Raw genomic sequence first — 9,218 nt, 5'->3', positions numbered from 1 at the left:
CATCCCCCAACAACACTAATTGCTTCTATTATTTTGAAGTATCTACAATGCTGTAAAATGATACCCCACTGTCATTTCTATTGGCAAGTTCCTGCTAATCTGCAATGTATTTACATATACCTGCTGGCCACTAGATATACTACCTTGCTGAGCAGTCAAAATCCTCTAACCAATAGTAAGAAAATGTGAATCAAATGTTCTGATTGATCCAGCGTTGAGAACAATAAGCCAGGATTCAATTACTAATGATTTCCTTTTACCAGTGTGTTCATTTGTTAACACTTAAATTTCTCAAGGGCTTGTATTTACCTTACTATTTTTTTACTCTAAATTCAGTTCTTTATTGAAACAGACGATCATGTGATACCTTGACATATTAATACCTATTAATTATACAAGTAAATTTATTTGAAGAATCTAATAAATTTAGGTATCAATTTTATTGTCTGCCAGTAGGAATTATGGGTGATATAATGTCCATTATAGCTCTATATTTTTATGTTTAGATATTGTTATACAATTTAGTTTGAAGAATTACTCAATAAAAGAAATCTCTAGGAAAGCCATTTGCTAGTGTTTGGGTAATTGTAGTAATATTCACTGTTAAAAAACCTAAACAGGGATTGAAACTGGGTTATGGCTTACAAGGCAAACATATTATCCATTGTAGTATCACTCTGTTACAACTGCACTTTGATGTAATTCTACATTCTTCTTATATCATATGGAAGAAAGGACAATTGACTTTTATGATTATGTGGCATTGAATTGATTCAAGGTTATTTTGCTGCTTTTAAATCCTCTGAAATATTAGAAGAAGAAGCCATGCTTTATAGCAAAAAAGAAAAACCACATGATTTCTGAAGGATTTTACTGGCCTATCATTCTATGCATAGCTGCCCAGAAATGGGAAACCCTGTCCTATTTTCACCAGTACACTAAAACAGTATGTGTGATTATTTCAGGAAATCATGTGGTGGATTTACGGTTGAAAAACAAACAATCTTCAGTCTTTCACATGTCTACTTAGAAAACTAAAACTAAAAGAAAGTTAGAAAAATAGGTCAAATAAATTAAGCTAAGCCTATAAAAAGATAATTAGTTTTCCAGTTTTCTAACTTAAATCTCATTTGATGTGTATCATAAATAGGAAAGTCAAAAACAAAAGAAGAAAAAGCCTTTAAATTGACATTAGACTTCATGAAGTGGTTTGATTCCTTAGAAGTTAAAAGAATGTGCACAGATAATAATTCATAAAACCAGAGCCACGGACAGAGAGAGAATACAATGGGCAGGGCACTTGCCTTGCAATTAATCATCCTGGGTTTGATTCCTGGCATCACAAATAATCCTCAAAACCCCTCTAAGACTGATCACTGAGTGAAGATACACTGAGCACAGCCAGTTGTGGCTCAAAAACCAAAACAGGAAAAAGAAAATTTGAGAAGTGAATTTGGATACCTAAAGTCTAACCCCAAGCTTAGTTCTTAGTCTAGTAAGACTTCTCCCACTAGAAAGAGTTGTGCGTGTGCAACCATTAAACTTATTCTCATCTCCATAGTTTTGTTTTACTCAGAATGATTACACAGATAGAATCATGCAGTGTAAAATATTTTCAGATTGGCTTTCTACACTTGTTAATAGAAATTTGAAGTGCTTATATGTGCTTTCAAGCATTAATTTGTTTTCTTTTTTAACACTAAGTAATTTATATTGCCTGGATACAATAGAGATTATTATTCATTTACTGAAGGATGCTGTTTTCGCCTCCAACTTTTAGCAAGTTTAGTATTGTTCTTTTTGGCTTCAATTTTTTAAATTTTAGGTGTCGTGTAGTTTTTTTTGTTTTGATTTTGTATCTGTTATACTTGGATTAATTTTTCTAATAGTTATAAGATCAGTATCTTCATTCTTTTTGCTTGTTTGTTTGTTTTAGGGGGGCCGCTAAGCAGTTCTCACATTCAATAGCTTCTAGCAGTTATTCTGTGTCTAATGGAACAATACTTCAGTGTAAGGCGCTAGATATATGGTGTTTCTTGGGGTCTCCAGTTTTAGGTCAACTCAGTGGTGCTGAGGGCATAAGGAATTAAGAACTATACCAGTTTATGTTCAGAGAAAATATATGGTATTAGGATAGAATCAGGTTCAACTTCAGGTAAGTCAATATCCTTGATCCATGTTCTATCTCTATAATTCTAACTTCACTTTATTTTTTTTTTGCTTTCTTCAACAATATTTTTAATTTTTTATTTATTTAAACATCTTGATTACAAATATGATTGTGATTATGTTTCAGTCATGTAAAGAACAGCCCCCTTCACCAGTGCAACATTTCCACCACCAATGTCCCAAATCTCCCTCCATCCTACCCCACCCCCACCTGTACTCCAGACAGGCTTTCCAGTTCCCTCATTCATTCACATGATTATGGTAGTTCTCTGTGTAGTTATTTCTATAACTGCAATCACCACTATTTGTGGTGAGCTTCATGACGTGAGCTGGAAGTTCCAGTCCTGTAGTGTACCTATCTGAGACCCTGGATCTAGATGTAGCTACCTGAGACCCACCCATTTCTGGGAGGGGTCTTGGGAACTGAATATTAGGTGTTACCTTACCTGCAAGACCCCGCCCATTCCTGGGAGGGGTCTTGGAAAAGTTAGATAAGCCTTGGACCCAGGGGATTCGGGCCCTTTCTGCGCTGCTGGGCGCTCTGGCTTTTGGGTCTCTGCGTTCTGGTCTTGGACCAGCATGGAGCCCAAAGGGAAGATGGCTGAAAGGAGTTTAAGATGCAGGGCCAAGAATAACAAGGCTTGAAAGGTTATGAGTAGGCCACACACATGTGGTGAATAGGGCATGAATAAAGATGATGCTTCCTAATGCCTGCCTGTGAGTGAGTGATATCGCCTTTCACCTGGGCCTGGGACCCGCCGGCTGGATGGGCTTGCGGAGCCACGTGGCCTGGGATGGCAGAGAGAAATCCATCGCCATCCACCGCCATCCAGCCCCATCGTTAATTATTTGATACTACACAGCCCTCCACTCATTGTCTCTGAGGTTTGTTGCAAAAATGACTTTTATTTTTTTTAAACCCATAGATGAGTGAGACTATTCTGCGTCTCTCTCTCTCCCGCTGAGTTATTTCACTCAGCATGGTAGATTTTATGTACATCCATGTATAGGAAAATTTTATGACTTTATTTCTCCTGATGGCTGCATAATATTCCATTGTGCATATGTACCACGGTTTCTTTAGCCATTCATCTGTTGAAGGGCATCTTGTTTGTTTCCAGAGCCTGGCTATTGTGAATAGTGCTGCAATAAATATAGGTGTGAGGAAGGGGTTTTTGTATTGCATTCTTTTGTTCTTAGGGTATATCTCTAGGAGTGGAATAGCTGGGTCGAATGGGAGCTCAATTTCCATATTTTGAAGGATTCTCCATATTGCTTTCCATAGAGGTTGGACTAGCCAGCATTCCCACCAGCAGTGGGTAAGAGTTCCTTTCTCTTCACATCCCTGCCAGCACTGATTATTCTCATTCTTTGTGATGTATACCAATCTCTGTGGTGTGAGATGGTATCTCATCATTGTTTTGATTTGCATTTCCCTGATGATTAGTGATGAGGAGCATTTTTTCATGTGCCATTTGGCCATTTGTATTTTTTTTTTTTTATCAAAGTGTCTGTTCATTTCTTCTCCCCATTTTTGGATGGGATTAGATGTTTTTTCTTGTAAAGCTCTGTCAGTGCCCTGTATATTTTGGATATTAGCCCCTTTTCTGATGGGTTTTGGGTAAATAGTTTTTCCCAATCGGTGGGTGACTCTTGTATCCTGGGCACTATTTCTTTTGAGGTGCAGAAGCTTCTCAGCTTAATGTAATCCCTTCTGTTGATCTCTGCTTCCACTTGTTTGGAAAGTGCAGTTTCCTCCTTGAAGATGTCTTTAGTCTCAATGTCATGGAGTGTTTTACCGACATGTTGTTCTATATACCTTATGGTATCAGATCTGATATCCTGGTCTTTAATACATTAGGATTTTACCTTCGTACATGATGTTAACTTGGGGTCTATGTTCCCATCTTTGCAAGTGGCTAACCAGTTCTGCCAGCATCATTTGTTGAAGAGGTTTTCCCTGCTCCACTTAGGATTTCTTGCTCCTTTGTCAAAAATTAGGTGATTATATGTGTGGGAACAATGTCTGAGATCTCAAGCCTATTCCACTGATCTGAGGGTCTTTCTTTATTCCCATACCATGCTGTTTTGATAACTATTACTTTGTAAAACTGTTTAAAGTTGGGAAAAGTAATGCCTCCCATTTTCCTTTTCCCTAGGAGTGCTTTAGCTATTTGAGGATTTTTTTTGTTTCAAATAAACTTCATAAGTGTTTGATCCACTTATTTGAAGAATGTCATAGTATTTTTAAAGGGATCGCAATAAATCTGTATAATGCTTTACAAAGTGTTGCGATTTTAGTGATGTTAATCCTGTCAATCCATGAACAGGGTATGTGTTTCCATTTCCGTGTGTCCTCTCTTATTTATTGGAGCAGGGCTTTATAGTTTTCTTCGTATAGGTCCTTCACGTCTTTGGTCAAGTTGACTCCCAGGTATTTGAGTTTGTGTATCACTAATGTGAATGGGATTGCCTTCATGATGTCCATCTCTTCCCTATCATTATCGGTGTATAAAAAGGCCATTAATTTCTGTGTGTTAATTTTGTAGCCTGCCACCTTGCTATATGAAACTATTGTTTCTAGAAGCTTTTTGGTAGAGTCTTTAGGGTTTTCTAAGTAGAGTATTATGTAATCTGCAAACAATGAGAGCTTGACTTATTCCTTTCCTATCTGAATTCCCTTGATATCAGTTTCTTGCCTGATTGCTATAGCAAGCACTTCCAATACTATGTTGAAGAGGAGTGGTGAGAGCGGACAGACTTGTCTTGTACCAGAATTTAGAGGAAAGGCTTTTACTTTTTCTCCATTGAGGATAATATATGCCATTGGTTTGTGGTAGATGGCTTCAACTAGATTGAGAAAGGTTCCTTTCATTCCCATCTTGCTGAGACTTTTGGTCAAGAAGGGGTGTTGGACCTTATCAAATGCTTTCTCTGCATCTATTGATATGATCATGTGATTTTTATTTGTCTTGTTGTTGATGTTGTGTATGATGTTGATAATTTACAGATGTTAACCATCCTTGCATTCCTGGAATGAAACCTACTTGGTTGTAGTGTATGATCTTCTTGATGATGCACTGGATCCTATTTGCAGGATTTTGTTGAAGATGTTTGCATCTGCATTCAATGGGATATTGGTGTGTAATTTTCTTTTTTGGCAGCATCTCTATCTGGTTTTTGTATCACGGTGATGTTGGCTTCATAAGAGCTGTTTGGGAGTGTTCCCATTTTTTTTTTTCAATTTCATGGAAGAGCCTGGCTAGGATTGGTAGTATCTCCTCTTGAAAGATTTGAAAGAATTTATTAGGAAATACATCTGGGCCTGGGCTTTTCTTTTTAGGCAGATGTTTGATTACAGTTTCAGTTTCCTCAATAGTGATGGGGTGTTTACCTATTCTACATCCTCCTTACTTAACTGTAGAAGGTTATAAGAGTCCAAGGATTTTTCCATTTCTTCTAGGTTCTCATGCTTAGTAGAATAAAGTTTCACAAAGTAGTCTCTGATTACCCTTTGGATATCTGTAATATCTGTTGTGATCTTCCCTTTTTATTTCTAATATGGTTATCAGGTTTCTCTTTTTCTCTTTCTTGTGAGTTTTGCCAATGATCTTTCAATCTTATTTATTTTTTTCAAAGAACCAAGTTCTGTTTTTGTTGATTTTTTGAATTGTTTTTTTGCTTTTCCACTTCACTAATTTCTGCTTTCAGCTTTGTTATTTCCTTCTGTCTCCCTATATTTGTTTCCTTTTGCTGGTCATTTTCTAATTTTATGAGCTGCATCATTAATTTATTCAGGTATGCTCCTTCTTTCTTCCTGATGTGTGCTTGTAAAGCTATAAATTTTCCTCTCAGGACTGCTTTTGCTGTGTCCCATAGCTTCTGGTAGTTTTTGTGTCTTCATTATTATTTGTCTCCAGGTAAGTTTTGATATCCTCTTTGATTTCATCTCGGACCCACTTGTTGTTCAGTAGCAGGGTTCCAATTGTTAAAGTTTTTCTTTTGTGTGCCTTTGTAGTTTACATCTAATTTCAGAGCCTTGTGGTCAGCAAAGTTAGCCTGCAAGATTTCTATCCTCTTGATTTTATGGAGGTATGTGTTATGTGTCAGTATGTGGTCTATCCTGGAGAATGACCCATGTACATTGGAGAAGAATGTGTATCCAGGTTTTTTTTTGGATGGAGTGGGTTTCAGTCTGATTGATAATTTGCTGTGTTTGTTGATCTCTCTTGTCTTAAAGAAGACCTGTCAGTTTTTCCTTTAAGGCTGGTTTTTTATCTATGAAGTTTCTGAGCTGTTGTTTATCCATGAAGCTATGTATCCTTCCTTCAAACCTGAACATGAGTCCGGTTTGGTGCAGTATTCTCAGTGAGTCATTCATTTCATTCACTCTTGTCACAATATTCTACCACTGTCTTCTGGCCTTGAGAGTTTTTTTTTGACATGTCTGCGGTAAGTCTTAGGGATGCTCCTTTAAATGTAATTTTTCTTTTTGATCTTGCTGCTTTCAGTATTCTATCTCTATCTGAGGGATTTGTCATTGTAATGAGGATGTGTCTTGGGGTGTTTTTCTTTGGGTTTCTTCTAGCTGTTACTCTTCGGGCATGCAGGATATGATTGCAAGTAGTCTTTAACTCTGGGAGTATCTCTTTGATGATGTCTTTGACAGTTGATTCTTCCTGGAGATCTCGTACCTGGGTCTCTGGGACTCCAATGATTCTTATGTTGTTTCTGTTGAGTTTATCAAAGACTTCTATTTTCATCTGTTCGCATTCCTTGAGTACTTTTTCCATTGCCTGATTGCTTGTCTTAAGGTTCTTTTCCAATTTCTTCTGCTGTGTTGAGTTTTTCTGCACCTTATCTCTAGTACTCTGATTCTCTTCTCAGCTGCTGTTACCCTGCTGGCAAGACCATTCTCTGAAGTTTTCAGTTGAGCTATCATGTTTTTCAGATCTGTTATTTCAGTTTCGAGTTTTCTGATTTCTGTCTTGTGTTCTGTTCAGATCGATCTATGCTTTCTTTGATTTCTACAAACATCTGCATATTTCTATTCTATGTTCGTTATCCGAGAGGTTAATCTGATGGTTGGAATTTTTTAGGTCATCCTTGCTATTGTCTTCATTCTCTGTGCATGGCGTTTGCCTGCGAGGTTTCCCCATTATCATGCTGTAGTGTGGTTTTTCCTGCGTGTTGTGGTGGGGTTCATTGGTTATAAAGAGTGCACGGCAGCAAATGCTTTGCTTCGTGGCCATGCTCTTCTGCTGCCTCTAGTTGACAGTTTTTGGGGCTGCGCTCCCTAGGCCTTTGAGGAGAGCTTCAGGTATTCAAGAAACACAGACAGGCACAGGAAGATTTCCCTTGAAGTCCTTCACTTTATATTTTAATGTCATTTGGAATGTATCATTTGCTGTAGTCATTTGTTAAAAAAGACAATCTAGTCTTTATAGAATTTTCTTCATAAAGAGCAGTTGCTATATTAATTTAAATCAGGGTGTTTTGGGGGCAATGATCATTTGTTTGGGGGTCACACCTGGCAGTACTCCATAGCTGAGCTCAGGAATCATGTCTGATAGGGCACTATGGACCCTATGAGTCTCCAAGGATTGAACCCCAGTAGACCTCTCAGAAAACAAGCATCCTAACCACTCTGGTCCATGAAAGTCAATTTCTAGAACTGTGTTCAATTTGTTTAAATGATTTCTCTAATATTTTGTTTATAATGTGGAACTTGATACTGTCTGGAAATTATGCAGCCTTTGTTACCAACTGTGGTAATATTTTGATAGCTATTCTGGATATTCTCCACATTACTTTAAGTACCAATTTGCTAAATTTATTAAATAACTTGGTGGGTTGTCATTAGAATTGCACTAAATATCTAGTAGATAAAATTTGGAAGATCTATCATCTGATGTTATAATTTCTATGAACATTGAATATCTCTTTATTTATTTAGATCTTTGATTTTGTTAATAAATATTGATATTACTCATTAACATTTTAATGCGGGGTCCTGCAAGCCCCCCGGAGGGGCCCGGCCAGCAGGAATCAGTCGAGAGGCTCACGGACGACCGCACCTTTATTTAGCAGGGCTAGAAGCACAACCACACCTGTAAAAAATCTGAGAGAGGTTAGTAATAATGACCTTTGGCGATTAGACCGTTCAAAGGTGACTTTATTGGGGTCCTGCATCTCTTATATAGAGAAGGAGAAGGGGGCAGGTAAAAGGTGGTGTCAATCATACTTTTTGGCGCGAAATCCATGAAACAAAGGCAGTAAATCATTTTCCAGAAGGGAGGGAGAAGCAGTGACAATCTTACAAGCACTTCTAAATCAGCAGCTTTCAAGGAATTGCCCTATGACCCTAAAGTAGGGTTTGCAGACCACTTTCTGGAACTCTCAGCAGGTTTTATGGTGGGGCAAGCTCTGTTGCATAGTGCGAAGAGGTTTAGCTATTAACTCAGGGACGTAAGTTATAGGGAGACTTGGCTCCATGGTATCAGGCAGTGTCTTCCTCCCCTAGGCTGAGAAGTTACTTATTACTTGAAGGTTGCCTTTTTCCTGTTGGTATATGGGCTTATAGCAAACAGCACTTAGCACTGAAAAGATGGCAGGGAGTTTTTGAAAAAGTAACCACTGAGTCAGTCACGGTAGCCAACATTTTAATATTTCATAAGAACTATTACCAGTTTTTAATGTTATGAACAAATGCAAACTATATTGTTAATTACATTAATATATACTTAAGGATAAAGTTGACTTTAAAAATCAGGTATAATTTGACAGATAACATTATAAATTGATTTAATATATAACTATATATTTTAATTTAGTTTTAGTCTCTTAGGTATGTTTTATGTTCATATGATTTCAAATTAATTGCCTTATCTCACTCTTTCACATATATGCATATAAACACATGAACAAATACACAATTATAGACTCATACATAAAGTTTACAGTTGAAGATCAAAGAAAATCTACCCTTGATCTCTACCATCTTTATATCCTGGCTTCATATATTATCAAGTTACCTAATTTGTTCCATA

The sequence above is a fragment of the Suncus etruscus genome, chromosome 8 (assembly GCF_024139225.1).
Source record: "Suncus etruscus isolate mSunEtr1 chromosome 8, mSunEtr1.pri.cur, whole genome shotgun sequence".
Lineage (NCBI taxonomy): Eukaryota > Metazoa > Chordata > Mammalia > Eulipotyphla > Soricidae > Suncus > Suncus etruscus.
This window is presented reverse-complemented; position numbering follows the sequence as displayed.